Genomic DNA, 23,723 nt, shown 5'->3' with positions numbered 1-23,723 from the left:
GCTGGGAGATACCTTGGAGACGATCTAGTCCATCATTCTCATTTTACAAAGAAGAAAAATGAAGTCTATAATATTCAAAGTGCAGTAAGCAGGAAAGTGGCACAGTGCATAGAATAACTGACCTGAAGTCAAGAAAAAGCTGAGTTCAAATCCAGCCTCATACACTTAGCAGCTATGTGATCCTGGGCAAATCATTTGACCTGTGTATACTTCAGTTTCTTCATTTGTAAAGTGGTGATAATAATTGTACCTACCTCACAGGGTAATTGTGAGAGTCAAATGAGCTAATAATTGTAAGGTACTTAGGACATAGTAAGCAATATTTAAATTTAATATTTAAGTGTTAGCTATTATTATTAAAATTCTTTCAAGACTATGAATACTAGCTATTTTTATTGCTCAAGCTTACAGAAATAGTAAGTATTCACTGGCAGAATTTGAACACAAGTGTCATAACTCCAGAGCCAATGATATTTCCACATGTTACTCTCCTAATTTCCTATATGATGTTGGGCAAATTACTTTTTATTTTTCTGGGCTTCAATTTCCTCTTTTTTAAATGAAGAAGTTGAATTCAATGATTCCTTACAATTCCAAATCTCTTATTTACTAATTCCTATTCTGAAAAAAATGGAAATACTCCCATTACCTATCTCAAGGTAATTTGGTGGAAAATACTTCCTAAAGAGAAAGTACAAATAGAATCTAAATCTATAGATTCTAAATCTTAATAAAATATAGACTATCAAAGTTGGAAGGGATCTCAGAGGCCATTTAACCCATACCTCTTCCTAATTCATGAGTTTCCTACATGATACCCATAGGTCTCTGTTTCTGCTTGAAAGACTGTTAAGTACAGAGAACTCACAACTTCACAAGGCAAATTATTCCAATGTCAGATAGTTTTGACTAAGAAAATTCTTTATCCTTAGAGGACATATTTCATCCTGAAATCTGTATCTTTCCCCTCCTCAACCTCCTAGCACATAGTCTGTTCGTTACTCCTAGGGATGTCTCTTGGAACAAAGCAAGACAAGTTATACTCTCACCCTCTATTGAACATTTGAACCTATTAATTTATTTAAAAATCATTACCTTCTGTCTTGGAACCAATACACGCTATTGGTTCCAAGACAAAAGACTGGTAAGAGCTAGGCAATGGAGATTAAGTGACTTGCCCAGGGTCACACAGCTAGGCAGTGGCTGAGATCAGATTTGAACCATTTCTGGGCCTGGCTCTCAATCCACTGAGCCACCTAGCTGCCCCACACTTGAACTAATTTAATAAACATTTCATTTTAAAGCAAATATAAGGAAGTAAAAATTAGAGAATATCAGCCATGTTCCATTTTCTTTGAATTCATCCTATATCTAGAATCCTAGAACCATAGTTTTAAAAGAGCATAGCAGTTCCTATTTTACAATTGTACCTTAAAATAATATAGAAGTTTGAGTTATTATTATTCTTCCACCTTACTCCAAACCATGTGCCAAACTTTTAGAAGACCAAATTGAAATCTTAAACAATAAATTCTTGGAAAAGAACTACTAGTTCTGTGATTCACAAGAGAATTCTATCAAACTTTTAAAGAAAAATTAATACTAACATTATACAAATTATTTTCAAAAACATTAGAAAGAAAGCCTTCTACTGAGCTCATTTTATGAGATAAATATGTATCTATTACTTAAACCAGGAAAAGATAAAGGAGAACTTTAGAACAATATCACAAATTAAAAGCAATTAAAAAAAGCTATTCATCTAAAAAAACATTCATTATGACTAAGATTCATTATGCTAAGTATGCAAGGATGCTTCAGCATTAGGAAAACAATCATCATAATAAGCCATTTTAAGAACAAAACTATCCCAAACCACATTTTATTTTAACAGACACAGAAAAAGTCGGTGACAAAGTAGAATACTCATTTATGTTAAAGCAAAACAAAACAATCCACTGCTACAAAGGATGTTATCTAATGTCAAAAGTGGAAGATTTGGGGACAAACGTTTAAATAGAACCTACTATGTGCCAGATTCTATGCAGAGCACTTTTTTTACAAATATTATCTCATTTGATTCTTACAACAACTCTGTAGGACAAGTACAATAATTATCTCCTTTTTATACTTGAGGAAAGTGAGACAAACAGAGGTTAAGTGACTTGTCCAAGGTCACTCAGCTAGCTATTAGTGTCTGAGGTCAGATTTAAACTCAGGTCTTCCTGACTCTAGGCCTAGCACTTTTTAAAAGCAACCATTATATGGAATGAAGGAAGATACATTAGAAACTTATTCAATAAAAACAAGCACAAAGATCCCAACTCTCCACAGTATTATTTGATATGCTGGTATCTCTTTCACATTGTGACTTTGCATATCATGGTTTCGATATATCATGGATCAGCTTAACAAATTAAATAAGAATGGGGGCTTTTACCCTTCGCTTTCCTGGTTGCCTTCCTTTGGATGCTTTTCTACTTAATAATGCCTTTTCTCAAAATAGTCTGCTCAGGTCAGAATGAATGGGATTATTATCGCCTTAGTCCTATCAATAAAGTCTATGATCACAGGTTTTTGACTATCATGTCATACTACTGACGCATATTAAGCATGTAGTCCACTGAAATCCTGAGCTAAAAATGTTTGTGCAAAGTGCCATCTAGCTATCGATCCCCACTATATATTAGTGAGGCAGCCAATCACTGATTTCATCATTCATGACCTCAAGTTCTTCTAACCAGTCATAACTTGTTCTTGGCCTACGAAGTCCTGTTCTTTGTTCTGGTCTTTGCTCTATACTCCCCAAAACCTATAAAAGTGTACTGTACCCCTCATTAAGTATTACAGCATGTGTGGTATTCCAATATGTATTCTCCCACCTCTGTAAAATAGGGAGATATATTATTCTATAAAAATGTGGTAATAATCTACTATATACATATACCACAATTTGTTTAGCCATTCTTCAGTTAGCGGATATCTCCTTAAAACAGCAAAATTGAGAATAGAAAATTGTGCCACATAACGTAATGGTTTTTACTTCTCTATTTTCCCAGACAACAGAATTGACCTTAAGAATAGGCAGCACGAGTAATTTGGGCTGTTGTAAATCTAAAGGCCAGAAAAACCCTCCCCTACCTGATTGCTGATATTCTATATTTCTTTGCTAAGGTACAGGATGACTCATTCTACACTTAAAAAGCCAGGAGCAGATTTTTAATTGAGGTGAGAAGAGAAGGAAAAAAGCAAATTATATTACAGAAACACAAAATGGTCACAGAAAGTGAAAGCTGGGTCTACTGATGATGAACTCTATTTTGCAAACTTTCCTATGGTTGGTCCAGCTCTAGAAATTATAGTGAGCCATCCTGCAAAAGGTAGCCCAGAGATGGTTACATGTGATTGTATATTTTACATAGAGATACTGACTATAGCTTGTATATAGTGTATATAATCTACATAGAGATAAATCCATATATATCTTGTAGAGATTATATACAAGGAGAGTGGACATTAGATTCAAACCTTCATTCAGATTCCACCTCTGACAGATATAAACATGGACGAGACACTTAGCATCTAAGCAGCCACGTCTAAGATTTCAAATGACACAGCATATTCCCAGTTTGTGTTAGTGGCACAAATTTCCACACCAAGACTTACTCACTCCTATCAAAGTACAGATCCAGAAAATAAATTTAATATGCACATATGCATACATTCCTTATGCGTGTGTGATACACAACTGCAACAGTATAGGCATATCAGCATACATATATACCAGGTGTGTTTTTTATGTTGAGAGGTAGGGTGAGTTAGAAGATAAGGGGTTAGCCTGATCTCTCAGGCTCACTTTCTATCTGCTACATTGTGCTGCTCTTCTACATAAAATATACAATCTCTTAAATGTGACATTTTCTGCCACTTTTTTAGGATACTGATTATAGGGAAGATTGTGAAATAGACAAAGTTGGTCATCCATATACCCAGCTTCCCCATTCTGTAACCACTTTATGTTTCTGCTGTGCTCCCTCTCTTGTTCCTTCTCTTTCTTCACCCTTAGCTCATTTTAAATACTTTTTGTGGGGTTTTAAATTGTGTCATGAGATGTTCTATAAAGGAAGAAGAATTTGGGTTCAAATACTGCACAAGTTATTTTACTTTTTAGTGCCCAAGATACTTTTTTAAGACAAGATGTTGCACCATTAGTTACTTATCTTCATCTTTCTAAGAACATAATATATAAAGCATTTTATCTACATTGGCAGAGGGAATTTCTTCCCATAGAGCCCTCTTTATCAATGAAAGGGTGTGGACAAATACACAAACATACATATACATACATATGTGTATCCTGTATATGTGTTTATTATGGTATGTTTTTGTTCAGTCATTTTCAGTCATTTCTGATACTCCATTTAGGATTTTCTTGGCGAAGACACTAGAGTGGCTTGAAGTTTCCTTCCCCAGCTAATTTTACAGATGAAAAAACTGAGGCAAACAGGGTTAAGTGATTTGCCCAGAGTCACAAGGCTAATAAATATCTGAGAATGGATTTGAACTCAGGAAGATGAATTTATTCCTTACTTCTTACTCTCCACTGTCACTCTGCCACCTAGCTTCTTGTATTATAATATACACATGTAGAATTACAGGCATGTATGAATCATATATATCTATATATCTTACAACCTATGGTTTGATTAAGATAGAGAACTCCCAATGACTGAACTCTTCACATGTAGATTAGCAGGTATTCTGCTGTTTATAGTCTTAAAGAATTACCTGAGATCTGAAGTGGTTTACTCAAGGTCACACAGACAATACCTATAAAAGGCAGAATTTGAATGCTGGTCTTCCTGTCTCTAATGCTAGCTCTCTAGCTACTATATCATTCTGCTTCTTTTTATGCATGCACACACATCTATATCTATATATACATAAACTACACATATAAATAATGCATATTTACATACACATAAATGTATGTTGCCATCAAGGTGATGGTAATTAATCTCATTTCCTCATATTTTTTCATTACTTATACATATTATATAATTATTTAAGATAACAGAATGAGCAGAGCAAGGAACACTTTTTTTAAATAAATGAACTCATGAGATGGCATTGCTATTACAACATGTGAACAATCAGACTTGAAATAAAGACATGTAAGATAAGTCATAATTAAGCATTTTAAATAAACATAATTAAATGTATACAGGAGTCAGAATCAATGAAAAAGAGTCATCTGTGACCAAACATTATTTGTTCTAGATGATTGCCCTTTAATATCTTTTTTTCTCCTCCAGAAGAATCTAATTGAAATTACCACATGATAAATAGCTCTATCAGTTTCACATACACATGCACAGAAACCCAAACAACATTCTTCTTCCAAATATATGTTACTCACAAATAATTCTAATGGAAAAACATGATGAGATAATAGGAGAGATGGAAATTATAATAATTTTTTTAGATTGCTTCTTCAGCAGAGATGATTTAAATTCCAACTGATTTGGCCTACTGGCTGTACCCAGAATCTTTTACCTACCACTATGTCTTCACAAAGGAATGTCTTCACTTCTGCTCCTCAGCCTGTTAAAAACTCTAATTTCCTTCAGCATTCAGCATGTCATCTTCTATGGAAAGATTTTCCTGATCCCTCTCATTGCTAATAAAGTAATAAATTATCATATATTTTACTGTTTACATATAAAATCTCCACAGTAGAATATAAAGACTTTGGGGACAGAGTTTTTTTGGCTGTTTTGTTTTTTTATCTGTAGTATATCACATAATGCCTTGTAGACAAGAAGCATATAATAAATTCCCAATGTAGATTGAGTTCCAGAAACTTGATAATGTTGGGTTCTAGTTCCAGTTTTAACACAAAGTAGCTATGGCAATGTAGGAATGTAAGTAAGGGATAAAGAAAATTGAATGGATTAGCTTTAAAAGGAGAGGAGGAGAATTTAGACACAAACTCTGGGAGAAGATTCTAACAAGGAGAAAAGGATTTTGAGAGTTTTTATTGGAAGTAACTATCACTCCAGATCTAGCTCTCTACTGAGCTGGTAAGGAGGTTCTTTGCTCAGGCATCCCCTGGAAACCCTAATCTTGTGGAAAGATTAGGATATTCCTGGTTGGTGAATTGTCTTGGAGGAGATTTGCCTTTCCCTGAAGTACAGAGACTACTTGCCTTAGATTCACCTGTCACAAATCTACTTGGTGAAGGTAAACCTGAGGGTTGGGTCATCTGGGACTCTGGGTATAGCTAGAAAACAACCCCAGGCTTTAGGTAAGAAGTCAATACACTGTGAATCCTCCCTCTTTACCCTTTTTAGATAAACCATACTAATTCATAGAGTAGGACAGTCAGATAGCATGTTTTATGGGTCTTAGTCAGAGATAAGGAGTTTAGAGAAGCTTGAGTGAATTTTCCAGAAGAAGAAATAAATTCACATGAGGTGAAAGAGGTTGGGTGGAGACTAGATCTGTAGTGTGACTTGGTCAAAGTCATTTAACTATTGTTTTCTCACTATTAATTATAGCTCCTATTCCAAACCTTGTCTTTCTTCAAGTCTCCTTTGGTAGCCCCTCTACTTACACTGTCAGCTGAAGATTTTGGTTTATACTTTGCAAAGAAAATTGAGTACATTAACTCTAAGCTCCCTTTCTTTCCTTTTTGATTCTTAATATTTGGCAAATCTTGAGGTAGCAATCAAGGCCCTGAAGAGTGACTATATTGACCTAACCTCTTAATTAATGTCTATTGTTTATACCACAATAACATTGTCCCATAGCCTTTGAAGGAAGGCCAAGGAAATTCAATGACATCTGTCCAAGAATTCCTAGAATGTGGTTTATAACATAATTAGAATAAAAACAAACTTTCAGGTTAAATCTTTGAACTTAGCCTGATTGAGATATACATATTTAAATTATCTTTAATAATGGAAATAATTGATAACTACCTTTAATTTGATCCCTAAGCCCTATGAACCTGGGGCACAGTGGATCTGCCAGGCCAGGCCAAATCAGTATTTATGATGAAGAACACATTTTCAGAATTGTTTAAAAAGTATCTGTAGAGTAACACAGAAAACAGTAGTGGCCAAGAAGTTTCTAATACTTTCACATTAGTCAAAATGACACCCTAGAATCTGACTTGTCACCGAGACTTTATAAGCCATCAAATCTCTGTGAAAATTTGGAAGGAGAGATTGCCAATAATTGGAAATAAGATAATGAGCTATTTTCAAAAATTACTATTTCAATGTTAACCTACCAATTAAGAGATTTTTTATATTTTCTGCTCACTTTAATTGACTTTGTATCTATTACTCAGAAAAGCATTTAACAATGATTTTGTTGTTAGCAAAATATCTCATCAATTTCCTCATTTTCAACGTGCATGTTAGAAATACTATGAGCATCTTGGTTTTGACATATTTACTCATGGCAGATTTGTGAATCTTTTGAACTGTATGCCATAATTTACTTTTAAAAATATTATTTTTTTACATGTTGATATAATTTTAAGTCATTTTCTGGCATTTTGTTATCCATGTTCTCTCCCTTCTTCCTTCTTTTCCCCCATCGCAAAGATTACAGTTTATAAGATATAGGATGTACATGTATTATCATATAATATATAATTCTATGTTCATCTTGTGAAAGGTGATATATAATTTAAAATTTGGCACCCAGACTGACTGAACTTCACAATTCCTAAAGGCAAAAATGTTTAAGCACATGATCTGTGAAGTAGTTGTGCTGGCAGCTATTACAGGCTATTGGGTTTATAATATCTTATATAGCAAAATGACAAATATGATTGTAGATTCTGTAGAATACATAAGCAGCACCACTATGTTCATACTCTGGATGCCATTTCAAAAAGAAACCATTCTCTGGCAAGTTCTGACACAGATCTACATCATTTCCATGGCTGCAGTACAGGCTCTGATTTACCTTAAAAACATTTACAGATGTGTGATCCCTAAAACAACAGCACAGATCATGGTAGTGGATACAAACTTAGAGACTCTAGTTAAGAACATGTTTAAAGAATTCCTGAAGGCAAAAGGGTTAATTCAGATAAAGGATAAGGGAAATTGTCAGGCAGATAATGCACCCAAGGAAAAAGACAGAAAGGCTAAGAAAGCAAAATCCAATGCACAGGGCAATGACAGTGACAAGGACACCAAGGCAAATAGCAAAACTGAGAAAATTTTTCCATTCAAAGACATTTCCAAGATTTCAAATACAGGTGGTGTATTGCATTCAAAGGTTCATAGGCAATTTACTATCCAGGAATTAGATTCCCTGAAAAAAAGGTTTCTAAAGTTTATAGACGAGCCCTATAAAACTCATAAGGAGCTGAAATGTGCTTTCTGAATTTTTGAAACCAGTTTTCAGGATGTGGAATTTCTTTTGGCAGAAATTTTTAGCCCCATGAGCATCTCCAATTCATTGATAAGACTAGGTGAGAAACTGCACTGACTAGTTGGTCTACAGAGGAGCAAAGAGAAGACTCTGATTTCTCTAATCTCATCAGCATGAACTACCTGAGGAAATGCAGGGAGGACTTGCTCCAAGCCATTAAAATGTGTTGTTCAAAACCAAATGCATGGGGATAATTTGGCAGATTGGTGCAAAATAAAGGAGAATATCCAGCTTCCTTTATTAATCGCCTGTCTGAGATGACTGAAGCTATAATGGGTATAGAAACAAACACAGAAGAGTCTATATCACATGTAAGGAGACAATTTTTGAAAGAATGCACACCACACTTAAAAAACTTTTTCAAACATTATTTTCCTAAATATGACACTGTGAGTTTAATTGAGTTGCAAGATGTTGCATCATATATATTTGAGAGTCACACAGATCAAAGTAAACATTTGGCAGTTTTATAGCAAAAATTGGAAGAATCACAGAAAAATTTGAGAGACAAGGAAACTGAGGAAATTAAGAATTTGAATATGGTTAAAATATACCCCAAACCTGTGTATAAGCCAAGAGATGTGCAAAGAGAGATTAGGCAATGTTTTTTCTGCCATAAGACAGGACACTTGATCAAAGACTGTTTTTTAAAAAAGAAGTATGAAGTTAATAACAACAAAGTTATAAAAGTAAAATATAATAAGCTAAAGCCCATATGTTGTGAGCATTGTACTTTGAAATCCAATCAACATGCTGTATATTTGTAGGTAATGAAAGATATTATAAAATCAGGGACTAAACCCAAATATGCTGACATGGTTAGAAGAGAATTATAAAACCAGGATTATAATATATGTGGTTTGGTACATGGAGATAGAGAAAATAGTGAAAGACAGACGGCTTTTAAAATTAAGGGGAAGATAAGAAGATAAGAAATAGTGAAAATTTAGTCCAGGAAATGAAATCTGTGAGTGCTGAGAAATATAAACCAAGAAATAGATCAAGAGACAGGCAGAGACAGGTAAAACAGTTTGATTAAGAAGTTAAAACCATCATTTCTCAAATAACAACAGAGATAGGAATCTTAGAAAAAAACTATAGTAACCACACATGAAAAAAGTAGAAATCAAGTCAAAACATTCTTGGAAAACTTTTTTCAGTGCAGATTGGGGACAGGGATTAAATTTTGTAAAAGAAAAAGTCAGAAAAAATCATATAAACTCAAGTAGGAGTTAGTGAGAGATACAGAGAAACAAAATTTCAATCCCCTGCAGCAAAATGACTGTAGTAGAAAATCAAAGCATAAGTTCACTGTTACCAACGAGTTTACCTTTACTAGAAATTTAAATACTTTGAAAACATTCACAGATTTTCATAACAAAATCCCACAAAACTCAGTTAATTCTTCAAATAGTTATATGGCATAGAACTCCTTAGAAAAAACATCTAATCTGAATCCTAAAGCTGAAATTTTCCATCCTGCAATGACTGATTTAGACAACACAAAATTTAATGAAAATGAGACTGACATTACATTTGAAAATAATAATCATATTTGAAGTAATGGAGGTGAATTGAACAGATGAAATAACTGATAGAACAACCAATGATTCAAATGGCAGACTTGAAACCAATATTCTAAGTAGAAGCAGGGGGTCTGACCAAATAAAATTATATGAGATTAAACATAGATATAATTTGAATTCATTTTCCATTGAAGTTGAATTCATTTTCCATTGAAGTAGAGGATATAGTACAATCAACCTCAGATAAAAATCTCATAGGAAATGATTTAAATCAGGAAGATTTAACTGATTCAACCACACAGCTGGCAGAGGGTAGCAAAGAAATGAACAGTGATTCAATAGCAATAAAAACCTTAGCTACACAGAAGCCAGAACCTAATGGGAAAGAAAAAACTATAAAGCTCTCTTAGATACTGGTGCTTCAAAATCATGTCCAGGGTATGGTTTATATAGGGGGTATTGTTTCTGTAGCTGGAACTATGGGACAGATACAACAAGTCCCTGAGCTTAAAAGCACTATGGTCAAATTGGGTCCTCTCACCATAGATCATACTTTCCTATTAATTCCCTCATGTCCATATAACCTTTTAGGATGGGATTTTTTGTGTAAGATTCAAAAGACTTGGCAATGTGAAAAATCTGGGAAAATTTACTTGCATTTACCCAAGAATTCACTAAAACATTATCCATTACTACACCTAGAACATCTAGAAGAAGAACCTGAGAAAATTCAAATTGTAACATCTATTTACGAAATACCAAAAGGTTCAGCCAATAGTTGGTCTGGCTTCCATCTACCTTTCCCGGTAACATTCCAAATCAGAATATTTCTCATTTGACTGACAGGCTTTCCAATCTCTCTCTCTTCCACAGAAAGATGATACATATCACTTACACTAGAGAAAATTTCACCATAATTTAATGAAGAATAGTGATTTTTGCTGAGTTATACAAAAATAGATAGCTGAATGAACTAGAATTACTTATTTCTCCCATTACTGATTCGTAGTGAAAGACCAATTTGTCAGGCTTGAAGTCTCTTTGTGTGTGTGAGAACTAGAAAAAAGGAAGATGACAGATATAATTTATTAATAAAATTAGTGTTTACATTTAATATTTCATGTATAAAGGTTAAACTTCATTAGCACAGGGAAATGGATAAGCCAATAAGTATAGCATTTAATATGTCTTTCCACAAGGTGGAAAATCATTGCAAAGGGATTGACTGTCAGAGATAAAGAGGAGGAAGAGATACAGACAAGAAGAGACATGGAATAAGGAGGCATAGATGAGTGTCAGTTAAATTGATTAGAGGAGCCAATGCTTAGTAGAACTCTAGTAGATATATTCAACTCCATACATATTGATTGCTGGTTGTCTCTTCAGCTTTCCTCTCTAATACTAATCTTTGTTTCTGACCCTCATTATAGAAAAGAAGTACAATAAAGACACTTTCATTGAACTCCTCATTTATGCCTATTATGCAAGGTAAACATTTCTGTTGATTCCTCCCCACCTTAAGTTGAGGGCATGAAAACCATATTGTTATGGGCAAAATGAAGTCATGATTGATAAGCTCAAGCTGTTATATTAAACCTATTTTTTGAGGGTTGTTAGGGGTTAAATTATTTTGTGGGTGGTTGATAAATGTCCTGAAAAGTTTGATACAACCCTTATTTATTTTTTCTATGAGGAGAAGCAGGGACAGGAAACAAGAGTGAGAAAATAGGAAATGTATCTTAAAATTCTATTCCTGGTACTAAAAATATATAAATACCGCCCCCCATCTAACTGCTTTCTTTGTAGCTTCTTCTTGCCTGCAAGCAAGCCTCCTTAAACTATTCTCACTATCTTCAATAATATTTTTCTATCTAACTAACCTATGCTAAACGATGAACCTTAAATTGATAATGGACTCCTTAACTGAAATCCAAATCTGCCAGAAGTCAATTGTAAGAGAGACCTCTTGACAGAGAGCAAACCTGAAGAGCTCTGGACTCCTCTTCCCTAAGATCCCAATGACAGCCAGTCCAGCTGCTCAGTCCTTTCTGAAAATAACAGACTTCACAGTCCCTGACTTTTTCCCACTTCAATGTTATATGATCAGATTCTGAAATCTTCACTTCCAATTCTCCTGATATAGAGAGAAAACTCTACCAGCACTTTCCTACTCCTTTCCAACCAAAGTCAAAGCAAAATGGAGACCCTAACTGACTTCCTTCACTGGATTTATGGTTTCCTCTTAAAGAGCCAGAAACAAGATCTCTCTGTTCTTTCTTCTTAAAATGATGGTCAAAGCTGTCTGTTTCTGCCTCTTATGGAGACAGCGTACAAAGTAAAACCTTCCTCTAACCTAAAACTTCTGCTCCTAATGAGACAGAGTGAAAATACAAAATTCCCTTTAACAATACAAACATGGCTTTTCAAATTCATATATATTGAGGACATCTATTGAGGACAACAACATTTAACATCTTACTGAAAAAATTATATAGTTTCTATTTTGAGTTAATATAGGTCTCACTAAATATACCAATTGCTTATATACCTGTTGGATTAGATTTAGAATACTGATTAACTCAAAAGCAGATTTATATAGTTTATGTATCACTGTATTCCTTGTATGCAGAGCCTGTGAATTACCATTGTTTTCTTTCCCATAGTACCCAAGTTTCATAGGTTTACATGCAATTATGTTAACAAGGCTACCAAAATAATTTAGAAACTGCCTTATCTATAAACATTTGATCTCCTTGTCAACCAGAAACATATCACTGCCAAGGGCTATACATATTTCAAATACAAATAAGTTTATAAAATTTTATGAAGAAAGGTGGGGTAAGATTATATCACTACACAGGAGGAAGGGAATGGAAAGAAAAAATCTACTTAGAGAAGACTTCTTAAGAGATTCAACCAAGTGAAGGCCTATAAATAGTACATAAAAATTAAACTAGGAAGAAAGAAACTAATTACAAATTTAAAAGATCCAAAAATTTTTGTAATATTTTATAATATTTTTCATCATTAAGGACAATGAAATCCAGCCCCAGATTTTCTCTTGGAAGAAGTAGAAATATCTTTGAAGAAAACAAGGATGAAAAAAAGCAAATATACATGTATAAACTAAATAAAGTATATGTTTGCTAGAGATGACATAATTTTGAGGGTGTTGAGGGACTTAGTCTCAAAAATTAGAAAAAGGTGAAGATAATAAGATATACAATGAACAGGCTTTTTGAACCCCTCCTGAAAGAAATCATCCTAAAGAGTATCAATAATGATTGTCTCAAATGCCACTTCACAATTTGTGGAATTAGCCTCTAGGGTGTCTCCTCTGTACAGGTCAAATAATATTTAATTCCTTAAAAAGATGTATGACCTTGACTCATATCTACAAGGTACATTTATGCAATAGAGCCTATAGTAATTTTGCTCTTATTTGGGGACTCATGCTTTTACCTCTATTTAGAGAGCAGAACTTTGTAACAATGGGATGAGGGGTTAGCTTCCAGCCCCATGCTAAGAAAGGTCTCTCTCTCTTGAATGGTTCCCAATGCCATCCCATACCCTTATGCTACAGACAAAAGACTCCAGGCAACTTAAAGATAATATTAGTCACCAGGGTTCAAAATTAATATAGAAATTCAGCAAATATAATCTTCTGATAAATTTTTAAAACACATAATTAGTTAGAAGTAAGGCCAGGGTAGGATGGGAACCATTCATTCCTACTATTGTGTTTTCTCTCAGCATTCCTACTACTGGGATGAATACCCAGCAAACACCCTTGAGTTGGACATGTCTATGCTTATTCATGTAGAGGCTACCTTTCAAATCTCTGAAAAAAGGAAACTGGGGATGTCCTTGTCACTGCCTTCCATTGTTGCACTGCTGCCATCAAATGATAGCCACTTTTCTCTACTCCTTTCCTCTGTCCTCATGCCCTCCTCTATGTCTAAAAAAATCCAACTCTTTCCTTTACCTCCACTCTGAGTACTGAGTGCTAAATCTCATGAGTCTCTTTTATCCCAAGAGGAAAAGGAGACAACTACAAATCCCAGAGGATTTTCTGGCCAGCCCACTCTTTGTTCTGGGTGGCTATGGATGTAATAGCCATAAGTTTGTTTGATAATTAGCATCATATGAGGCATTCAAAAGAGAGACAAGGTTGCTGTCATGGAGAATATGCAATATATTGTCCAAAAAAGAAGAGGATGCTGATGTTTGACAGGTGTTCTTACTTGAAGATATGTGAGATATGTTAGCACTATATAATCTTCTAAATTATATCAGCAATTAATGACCTAAAATGCATAGAGAGGGAAAAAATTAGATGCCTATTTTGTCTGGATTATGATTATATAGTTGAATGAACAACCTATAGATCTTGTTCACATATATCTATATCTATCTATCCAGGACTGGCCCTGGAGATGAACAACAATGAGATGGACCCATAATTAAGGGGGAAGAAGAGGGTAGGCAAGATTATCATTGTTAAACTGTAGTGTTCTTTTAAAAAAAGCTCATATTACCCTAGTATTTTTCTTGTAATGAAAGATTGTTATGAGTCATGAAACTATATAACCTTTGAAGAACTAAAGCTGAGGATCATCTGAAAGGCAGTGAAAACATGTGATAAGCATGACTAGGCTGACACATATTGCAAGCCACATATTCTATGACATAAAGAATGCCATGATAATATTTTATGACTAAAAAAGAAGACAGGATAGTCATATGGTAAGAGATGGATAATTGATGAATAGTTTACTTTCTACACCAATAGACAAACAATGCCACAAATAAGAAGGAAAGCCCCCAGAATGTTGGGTGATAAGACACTCTGTGGTGGATTTGTGAGAGGTTATGATCAAAAATCACATAGAATGAGAGGGTAAGAATAGATTATGATCTCCCTCATTGGACAGGAGACTTACATTGATGAGATCATAGGCCTTCTTCAAATCCTGTCTTATTGAAGTAGCTAAGCACATTGCTAATTATATAGCTTGTCCTCAGTTTAAAAAAAAAAAATTGTTGGCTGATACATGGGAAGAAGAGCATTTCATCAGTAAATTCATGACCATCAGATAAGCAACAGGTAATTGCCAGAATTTTAGGTTAATAAACCAATGATTAATTTCTTTTTTAGAAATAGCCCAAGAATGACCAGAGTGAACACCTTTCGGCAGCATATGGCTCTTTGTCACTTGGGCCATCTGTACAATTACCATACTTCAAACATTCAGTGGACTTTTTAATGTGTTTAGCTGGCACACATTCTAACAATGATTTCACATTTTGAACAACTGAAGATACAATTGCCTTCTTCTGTTACCTCTGATTGTTATAGTGGATTATTAAAGAAACGTGACTTGCAGAAAGTGGAAATAATTAACTATCTAATGCCAAGAGTGACTATAAAATTCTCCTGAAATCGATGGGCAAGCAGAGTCAGCAGCCTGAAGTTGCCATATGTCAATAGGAAGCAGCAGGCCTGAGACAGTTGTGGAACTTAGCCTGAATTTGAATATTTAGTCCATCTGCCAAAAACTTTGGCCTATTCTGGCATATAAGTCTAGTGCCAAATGAAAGTGTTACCAGACAATGAGTCCATCACAGAAAATTGCTTTTCTATATTATTTTGGGAGTGGTATTGCTGTGAGTTTGTATTCATGTAGCACCTTTCCTGAAGAATGATTTAAGAGGTCTTAAAAGATATTCCTTCATTGCCATTAATGTTCTTGGATTTGTTCATTTCCTCCCCTACCAGCTTTTAGGAGACATTGGGAGAAAAAAGAAAGAAAAGGCTTTAGAACTACAGAAATTATTTGTCTTCTAAATGATTATGTAAAATCAGTGAAAAATAATTTTAATTCTACATATTTTTGTTACAAGTTACAATATTGATACACAATAAAGAAAAGCATTCAAATTGTTATGGTAAGGCTTTCATATAGTGAATATAGAGAGACTTAAAGAAGTTGCTTTTAATCCTACTTTTCTCTAGTTTATTTTTAAATTTGATTTTCTAAGTATCTGTTAATAAATGCTTTGGTAGGGGAGTATGATTGGAAATTTCAGGATAATACCTGTAATGATTCAGATTCTCATGGCACTATTACTGCTTGAAGAAAAACCTACCTGCCTTTTCTCTTTCCAGAGCACAGTATTGGAAAGTATTACATTTATTTTTCTAATATCTCAGCACAATGTTATGGCATTTCTTCTGTGAGTATATTTGCAAAATAAGACATCATTAACTGATGTTTTGAATACAAAAGCTATTTTGCATTTCCCTTTGTATAGTAGATGTTGCACTATAAAATATATTTCATTAAAATAAATACATTTTCTTTTGTTTATAAATCCATTTCATAAGAGTTTGGATAAAAGGATACACTAACATGTTTTTAATAAAATCCAACTGACTGGCAAGATGGAGGAGCAAGAGAAAATCAGCTCTCTTGCACAGCTACTATAACGAAGATTGAGAAAGAGCATGGGATGAAATGATGACAATGAAATCCAAGGAGAAATTACAGCCTGTTACGTGACCAACAAGATGGAGAACTTGACATTTCATATAGTCCTCTTGAACTCTTGAGAAAAGAATTATGCACAACAGGTAAGGTAATTACAGCTGTCTCCACAGGTCAAGACAAAAAGGAATGGAATAAGAAATCTAACTTAACATAGAGGATTACACAGCAAAGAAAATTAATCCCCAACTTCAGTTGCTCATTCAAGACTAACTCCCCCTCAAGATCTCATGTTCTTCAGGACAATATAACTTGATACATGGGTGAATACTCTGGGATCTACTCAGTAATTTCTTTGATCCTGTTGCAGTCTTCGCCATTATCCCCTCCTTTCCCCTCAACTTACCATTCTGTGGCAAAAAGCTACTCTTCAACTTTGCCCATCCCTTCCCAGGGAAAGGGGAGGGTATAGGAAAGAGGAAATGTCTTGGTGTACCAGCACACTGGAGCAGCACTCAACACTCAGAACCAAAGAACAGAGGAAAATGGGACGGGTTACCATTGTGCATGTGTGGCCACACTAAACCTGAAGGAAAAGAGACTAATATCCAGGTAGGGTAAATTCTGTCCTCCAAGGAATCATTTAGAGAAGGGCCTGAGACCATTGAAAAGTGAATTCACCAACATGGAAGGAGACTAAGATAAATCAAGCCTTCAGGAATTCACCATCAAAGTGAAAGGGGTGAGAAAGTGAGTGGTAGGAGAATATAAGAAAAACAATAACAACTGAAATCACCAAAGATCTTAGGAGGAAGAAAACAATTGAAATTGTTAAGCACAAGTAGACACATCAATATGAAAAATATTAAAGCCATAATATCTAAAGGAGTTGAAGAATTTCTAAATAAATGTTGTGAGACAAAAGAAATTGGACCAACATCTAATGAGGCAGAAACTCTATGGATCCCCAAAAGAATAAGGAACCACAACAGGATAAATAATTTAATTTAATTCTCAAACTAAGAAAATGATAACAAATGGGAGTGAGAGGAGCTGGAATGTGAGGGGAAAAGACATGTGGAAATATAATTGCCTTAAAGTAGATTGACAAAAAATAACTAAAGAAATAAAAAATTATAAAAGAGATAAAAGTGATAGAACCCCCCCCCCCAAATAAAGTGTCTTTAAAGAGAAAGGAGACAATAACAACAAAAAATGAGTCAGAAAAAATGTTTGAGACAGTAGAGAAAAATATAAACCAATATATAATAACTTTAAATATGAATAGATGGAAAAATCTAATAAAATTAAAGAGACTGACATTGCATAAGAAAAAAAAATCCAGAATCCATTCCTTATAAAAAATACTTAAAGAAAATTATAGAATTATTATGAATGAAACAAAATATACTATGTATTAGGTAATATTTTAAAAAAACAGGAACTGCAGTAATGCAATGAAAATATTTAATATAAAAACAAAAAACATCAAGACATAACAAAAGATAAAGAAAACATTATATCAGTTTGAATGGAGCCATTGACAACAAGCCAATATCAATAATAGATTTACAGGTTTCAAATGGCTTACTATCTAAATTCACAAAGAAGACATTAACTGATTACAAGAATAAAAAATAACAGTAATTATAGATTTTAGTGTCCCTCTCTTAGTTTTAGACATATCTAAACAAAAGGAAAAATATAGTATAAGTCAAATTGCTGGTAAAAAGATTTATTTTGTTACTGTTTAATTGTCTCATTGGTGAATCTCACATGGAACCTTTTTTTGAGCAAAGGCCTCAGGGCAGCCATTTTTAAATACTTTTATCTTTGTTCCCTTTTTTTTCTTTTTTTAAATTCTTTTAAACCCTTACCTTTTGTCTTGGAATCAATACTGTGTATTGGTTCTAAGGCAGAAGAGTAGTAAGGGCTGGGCAATGGGAGTTACCTTGCCCACAGTTACATAGCTAGGCAGTGTCTGAGGCCAAATTTGAACCCAAGACCTCCCATTACTGGGCCTGACTCTCAATCCACTGAGCCACCTAGCTGCCCTCTACCTTTCTCTTTCTATTCTTAATCAACTAGACTTTGATACCATGTCTTTAGGTAGGCACTTTTGTCGTCCCTCTCACAATAAAATATTTAGGGATAAACCTCCTAAAATACACAAAATACTCATATGCCTATAGTATGTCTTAAAGAAAAAGCCATTAATGAACTATAAGAGAAAAAATCTCAAGACTACATGTTTACATGTATGTTATCATATATTTACAAAAATATTCTTTTTAATATGTAAAGAATAACTAATTGAATATCAAAGAAAGTATTTGCAAATGAGCATGGAAGTGATCCTAAAATAGTCTGTCCATGAAATATAGTTTTATACCAAACCAGAAGGGGACAAGTGAGAGAAAGAAAATTATTGACCAATATCACTATTTAATATTGATGCAAACTTTACAAATCAAATATTAGCAAAGAGGCTATATCAACGTGCTAAAAAATTGTATACTGTCACCATTTAGAATTTACTCAAGGAATTTAATGTTGACTCAAAATTGAGAAAACTATAAAAATAAGAGATCATATTAATAAATTAACCATATCAATAACAAAAGAAAAAACCTTTATATAGGATGTAACATGTACCCATATAATTAATTTCTTTATCTCTGTTTCCCTCCCTCTACAAAATAACCATAGAATTTGTAAAATATTTGTCAGTTTACATACAAAGACATGTATATAGACTGTATTAATACATTACAGAATGCTTTAAGGACAAAGACACACCTAAATAAGTAAAGAGATTTTAATTGCTCATGGTCAGGCTTTGCTAATATAATATCAAAGATATTTATCTAAATTATTTATTCAATGTCATTCTAGTCAAAATACCAGTGGATTACTTTAAGTACCTAGAATGAAATAGCAATGCAATTTCTCTGCAGCCTCAAAAGTTCAAGATTCTCAAGGTATATAATGAAAAAACCCAAAAAAGGTGAGATCTGCCAGAAACCTAATAGAACTCAGATTGTACTATTTAGCAGTAATTATCAAAACTATTTAAATAAAATAGATGATCATCTAAACAGATAAATAACATGGTGACCCCCCAAAAAGAATGGATAGATACATAATATAATGGTGCATCAATGGATAGAGAGCCAGGCCTGGAGATAGGAGGTCCTAGGTTCAAAAATGACCCAGGGCAAGTCACTTAACCCTCATTTCCTAGTTTTTACCACCCTTCTGCCTTGGAACCAATACGAAGAATTGATTCTAAGCTGGAGGGTAAGGATTTAAAAAAAATTATATGTATATATATAATACCTGCCCTGCCCAAAGATCATTGATAATGGACTAGTGGAATTGAATGCCCTTCTCTGGGAAAGCAATGATGCAGAGTGGGAAAAAGTGGGAAAGCTCCTGCCTTCTTGAGTCCTCTTTGGGACTCTTCAAGCTTCCTGTTGAATAATTACATACATTAAAAAAACAAGCTATGCACAAGAAATATCAGTTTCTTATGCAATCTTCCTATTCTACTTTTCACGTGGAAATGTTTTATTGTTAAATTTAAGATAAAAAATTAAAGGTATCATTATACTTTTTATTTTAAAAAATAAACCAGTAATTTTTTTTATTGAAAACTCCTTTATTATATCTAAAATATGCACATTCTTCATTAGGAACATCTTTTAATATTAAAATAACATACATATATATTTAAAATGGGTTTTCTCTGACTTGAATATAACTTCCCTATTTCTTTGAAAAGTACTCCCATTTTTCCTGGCACCAAGGTTCACAACAATGGAATCATCCTTGACTCCTTACTTCTCTTTATCTCATGCATCCTATCAGTTGCCAAGTCTTTATCAGTTCTATTTTCACAACATCTCTCATATCCATTCCCTTCCCTCCATTCACAAAATTGCCATTCTAGTTCAGGCCCTCAAACCATCTCATTAATGCACTTGTTTCTTAATTGCTATCCCTGTTTCAAATCCCTTCTGAGTATAATCCATAGGCAGCTGCTGAAGTCTGACCATATCACTCTCTTCCTCAAAAAACTCAAATAACAACCCATCACCTCTAGGTTAAAATATAAGCTCCTCATTTAAAATTCTTCATGATCTGAATCCAACCTAATTTTTACCTTGTTACACATAAATACATATTATATACTCTATGCTCCAGTCAAGTTGACTCTTTTACTGTTCTTTACACACAACACTATATTGTAATCTCAATTTTTTTTTCGTAGACTATGTCCCTCAAGCATGGAATGTGATCCTTTTTCATTTCTACTTCTTAAAATGACTATATATTTTTTAATTAGTCAGAACACTAATCTTTGCACAAAACTTTTCCCTGTTCTCCATCCTCCAGTTTCTAGTGCATTCCTTGAAAAAAAATTACCTTCTTTTAAAAATACCTTGTATATACTTAGTATTTATAGTCTGTCTCCTCTGACAAGGTATAAATTCCTTGAGAGCAGAGATGGTTTAGCCCCTGCCTCACAGAAGCCACTTGAGGACTGAAGGATTGTTCATATTAAGAATAAGTTACAAAAATATTTGATGTGGAACAAGGGGAATGGATTCTGGAGTGGAGGTAACTGCTGAGGTATATCATCAAACAAACAAATCATTCTGGGCCACATAAAACTGAACTAATTTGAACTGGCCACCATCCCACAAATATCATGCTAGTTTAATATGAGATGACAAATTTTGCATTTCAAATAACTTATTACTAAGAAACTAGAAACTTGATTATTTTCTTAAACACATAAATATAATAGGATATTGGCCACTCATATAGCCAAGAACTATTGAGTATGTTGTAGAATACTTACATAAACATAGCAGGTCTATCATAATTTTTAGACTACCTAATGGTTCATAATTTTATTTTATACTTATTGTTGTTTTGTTTAGTTTCAGTCCTGTCTGACTCTTTGTGACCCCATTCAGCGTTTTCTTGGCAAAGATACTAGAGTGGTTTGCCATTTCCTTTTCCAGCTCATTTTATGGATGAGAAAACTGAGGCAAATAGGGTTAGAAGACTTACCTAGGCTCACATCATTAGTAAGTCTCTGAAACTGAATTTTAGCTGAGGTCTCCCTGACTTCAGGCCTAGTGCTCTTTCCACTAAGCCCCTCACTGCCCCTCTATATTTATTAATATTCATTGGGAGGAACACATTGTCAGAGAAATATTTATGGCAATAAGATATAAAAGATGTGTAAGATATTTTTGAAGGTGTTATAAGGACTGTTTAAAAATTCAGAATGTGAAGCCTAACTGGCCCTTTCTAGTTCTGCCATTTATGTTATAAGAAGCATCAACATCACTTTAATATGCCCCATCATCAATATTAAAGAAAAGATATCTCACACAACAAATCAGAAAAATGAATATCTCTCTCTTTGCCAAAATCTTTTACTTTCTGCAAGTTGGTCATTTCTTGCATAATACATTACTCGTAAGCCTTTGGCTTGCTTACTTAGACAATTTGTTAAACTTTATAATTGGGAAATTTTCATATACTCTTAAATTGTTATATTCTTTGATATTAGGTATATAATTCACTTAAGGGCAATTTCCAAAATCAAAATAGAAACTTTGGAATAAGCTTTCTTTACAGTTTTGATTATGAGAAGCTTCAAAGTCCCTTAGGCTCAACTGATAAAACATGGCATTTATTCTATTCCTAGGATGATGTTCAGCAAACTTTATGACAGAGGGAAACAGCTGGTAAAGTGGGTTCATGGAAAGGTGAAGGTAATATAGATATAAAAAACAAGAGGATAATGATTTTAAAAGGGATAATAGTTGTAATAACACCATTAACCTTTTGCTTCAAATTATTGAATGTGTGGGCTTTTTCAGAGGTCTAATCAAAGGTTTGCATTAACTGCAATGTGGGAGAAGGAGGTAACAATATACAATTTAAGGTAATATTTCCCCCTCAAATTATTTTTCTTCTTATCAACGCCATGAAGAAAACTTGAATACTATTGGACTTATATTTATCTTTAAAAATAAAAGGTATTTAATTTCCAAATAAACAAATCCATTTGTAATATTTATTAATATAAGATTTTGTAGTCAGGGTGAAAAGAGCCCTTGCTTATAGAATGTGTTGTATACAAAGTTTAAAATCAAAGGTAACAGTACAAATGGCAAATATAAACCTTGAGATAGGAAAAAAAAATATTGTGAAGCCCAAGTGTGACACAGTATTTCTTGGCATGGATACATAGAGTTTAAATGTAAGAGGAGGAGAAAGGAGACTGAGCCTCTCCTCTTACTAATGGAGAGGGGTGAACAAAGGTCATAAACCACTGCATGGATATGTTTCTCCAGTGAGAGATTGAAGGGAGATGTGAAGAAAAAGGGATGTGAGGAAAAACTGAAAGGTCTGAGGAAAGATGGTTGTGTCTCTCCTTCCCCAAGGTTGGGTGACCTGAGAGAGAGAGAGAGAGAGAGAGAGAGAGAGAGAGAAAGAGAGAGAGAGAGAGAGAGAGAGAGAGAGAGAGAGAGAGAGAGAGAGAGAGAGAGAGAAGAGAGAGAGAGAGAGAGAGAGAGAGAGAGAGAGAGAGAGAGAGAAAGAGAGAGAGAGAGAGAGAGAGAGAGAGAGAGAGAGAGAGAGAGAGAGAGAGAGAGAAGGAGGAATCTGTCTTCCTCTCTTCCCAAGGATACTCCACAAACTATATCCCTGAATCTTCAATGTGGGCTCAACTGCTGGGAAGGATGTTCTATCTCAGACAGTCCTTTCAAGGGCAAGAGTTTTTGTTATTGAAATCTTCCCTATAAAGCTCAGTGACAAACTGAATCTTTGCTTGTCACAGATGAAACAAGACTTACTTTGGTCTTGTTCACTATTCACCCAACCTCTATCTTCTTATGAAAACCTCAACCAAACTCAACTAACATAAACTGATATTTATTTGAAGAGACGGAGAACAAAGGGGTTAGAGGAACTAGGCAGTAGGATGGAGGGATAAGAGAAGCCTTAACAACTATATTTTCCAGTAGTTGGTTTTCAAAGGTATTTGGTCAGAGGCTTTGTGCCTCAAGTCTTCCCCCCCCCCCAACACCTTGTTTCTTATTTTCTTGCACTACACTAACTTAAAGTAATATCTCTATAAATCAATCTAAGGAAAAGCAGAAAGGGGGAGACCCAAAAAGAGAAGGCAGAAAGGGGGAGACCCAAAAAGAGAAGGCAGATTGGCTCT

At 34.1% G+C, this 23,723-nt stretch overlaps 1 long non-coding RNA gene across 1 annotated transcript in view; it reads left to right on the top strand.

The window, feature by feature from the left end:
- LOC103103821 (uncharacterized) overlaps positions 1-23,723 on the top strand; it is a 66,329-nt gene that overhangs the window by 866 nt on the left and 41,740 nt on the right. The window contains exons 2-3 of the long non-coding RNA XR_008913887.1: positions 11,414-11,471; positions 22,200-22,266. This is a non-coding gene — a long non-coding RNA (uncharacterized LOC103103821). The remainder of the gene's footprint in view (positions 1-11,413; positions 11,472-22,199; positions 22,267-23,723) is intronic.

Source organism: Monodelphis domestica, chromosome 1 (genome assembly GCF_027887165.1).
Source record: "Monodelphis domestica isolate mMonDom1 chromosome 1, mMonDom1.pri, whole genome shotgun sequence".
Lineage (NCBI taxonomy): Eukaryota > Metazoa > Chordata > Mammalia > Didelphimorphia > Didelphidae > Monodelphis > Monodelphis domestica.
Note: the sequence above shows the minus strand (reverse complement) of the source record. Positions and strands in the feature narration are given on the sequence as shown.